The following is a 2,668-nucleotide window of genomic DNA, read 5'->3' as shown; positions in this document are numbered from 1 at the left end:
GTAATCGCACCTGGGCCGCATTGTTTGAAGAAAAATAAAAACAAACCGAGAATTATTTATTTATTTTTTTGGCCACCACCACTTCTTCATTACAATCAGGGGCTGTTTACATGGAGGGAGGAAGATCCTGGTACCAGGAAGATCCTAGAAGGTGGAATAACTTTACGTTGGGTTTACATGCAGAAATTTCGGCCCGTGAGTTGTCCAAGTAGAGAAGGTTAGAGAAGGAAATAAAAATGGCGGACGACAAAATCAAAAATGCAATTTGGGTCCTTCTGCTCTCTTTACTGGCGTAAATCACCACCTTTCAGCTGAATTAACACAATAATCAGCTCGTGGATTACTCCAAACGAAATGGTCGGCCTTTATTGCCGTAATTAGCCACTGAACGACCCGCCGACATTTTTGTCGCTTGTCCCTAGTACTAGGATCTTCCTAGCGAAAGCAGTTTACATGGTGTTAGGATCTTCCTAGTGCTAGCATCTTCCTACCTCTCAGCCAGGAAGATCCTAGCGCTAGGGACAAGTGCAACCCTTTGCATGTAAACTGAATACAGAAAACATATGACGCTAAGATGATCCGCCTTCTAGGATCTTCCTGGTACTAGGATCTTCCTCCCTCCATGTAAACAGCCCCTCAGTTTAGGAGGATAAATTCATCTTGATACCATAATTAAAATACAACATACCTTAATCTCGAATTGCAATACAATTTAAAAGATGAGATACGTAATGTACGTAATACAGTTAAGATCAAAGGAGACCTCAGAAAGGCAAAGACTCGTACGAAGGAGGTATCCCTATGATTTAGTCACTGACTGAAATAATTTCGGACTAGCGGGCTCAGAGGACTACATTAGACTTTAGTTAGAGATATTCTTCTGCTGAACTGTAATGACCTGATCGCCATTTGAAAAAAAAAATCGTCAATTTCGAGGAGACACATGTAAGAAATAAGCTATAGGTTCAGTTTAGTAGGATTCTTTCCAGTCCAAATTAAAAACTAATTTGGAAGCCCTTCCTTGAAGATACTCAAATTCAGAGATATTCCTTGCTGTTTTATGAGCCCAGAAGTATCAAGTCCGCTATTGGCAAGTTGGTCTTTTGAAACTCCTTGACTTAAAGTGAGGGTTTTTTTCCTTCCACTGCAATTTATTCTGTTTGTTTTCTATATAAGGTGTTTTACCTGAAAACTGGAAGGCAATGAATCGTGCGCCTGACAATTTCTTCTTCCATCGCTGTTATCCTTGCAAATGACGTTTACTTATTGATTAATATTCTCAAGTTTTACAAGACATACATGAATGCATTTCAATTTTATCATTTTGCAGCGATTTGCGGTGTAATAAGTTAAAAACGATAAGTGCAGATTTATTGGAGGGTCCAGGATACAAGCTTTCAACTTTGTAAGTTGACTCTGACTTTATTAAACTCTTCAACGGGTTATTTGCACAAGCATACACTATCTGTATTTATTAATTACATTTCTTGCGTAGAATTCTGGAAGGTTACTGGCCGACTGCACACTGTCTGATGGCATAAATTGTTTGATTTTGTTTGGTAAATTAGTATTTGACTCGTCTGCATTTTACAAAGAAATTTTATTTAACTCTAAGTTTAGTTACATTTGTCTCATCGATCTTTGATTTCAAAGTATATTTCGACTTATTTGCGTCGATATTTGGACATTAAAATGATGGCAAAATTTCTTTTGGTCTGTCTCTTGCATGCGATTTTGCAAAAAAGGTCCATCAGAAATGGAGGTCAAAAGTTGAAAATTTTGGCCTCTTTTCTATGGTCTACATTTAACAATTATTCTGCTTACGGGCGTCGGATATGAGTTGACTATAATTATCTCATATCCAACAAACGCGAGTGTAATAATTGTTTTATTAAGAACGCCCCCAAAATATCGATCAATTTTGTTATAACACGCAGACCGGAAGAGACGATCGACTTGTGGCGGGTGCCCCATGAGGAGCCGCGTAAAGTCCCTTTTCTAATTATCTTGAGTGACGGTTGCTATGCTCAATTTCCTGTTAGAATTTTACCTCCGACCTCGTGCATGTTAGTAGGGGTCAGATTAGCTGTCATCGGTAGTGATCTTCACAGAGGCGATGAAACAATTCTAAATTTCGCAACTGTCTGTTAATATGGTTAAAACAATACAAGGTGGGGTAAATACATGTAAATAAAGTCGAGCGCGGTCTTTTCAACTATTCTCCGGATCGGATCAGCCCGATCAAGCCACCTTGTATGGAGTATATGTGGGTTACTTTTTGCCGTTTCCTGGTCGAGAATTTCTGTGTTGATTCGCGATCAAAATCGCTTCCCTTAGAAGCGATTGGTATTTCAAGAACATTTAAACAGATCGGACAGGTTAGGAGAATTCAAGCTTCTCTTCTGAAAACCGGAGATGGCCAGCCTTCCTTCTTGACATTGGTTCAAATGCGGGGCCAATTCAGCCTTAGATCAGTAGGTTTACCTTGCGACACATTAATTCTGGTTTGTATAATGACTTGATTAATCGTAAGACTCCTTGAAGGTAAGCAAAGGGTTCGATTTATTTATTTCTGCTGCGAACATATCCGCGCCAAAACCTCCTAAATGCCCGCCAAATTTAATGTGGCGCTCCCGATCGTACAGCTCGTGTTTAGGAAGAAACAGGC

Source organism: Porites lutea, chromosome 5 (assembly GCF_958299795.1).
Source record: "Porites lutea chromosome 5, jaPorLute2.1, whole genome shotgun sequence".
Classification (NCBI taxonomy): domain Eukaryota; kingdom Metazoa; phylum Cnidaria; class Anthozoa; order Scleractinia; family Poritidae; genus Porites; species Porites lutea.
The sequence above is the reverse complement of the archived record's forward strand: the minus strand, read 5'-3'. Positions refer to the sequence as shown.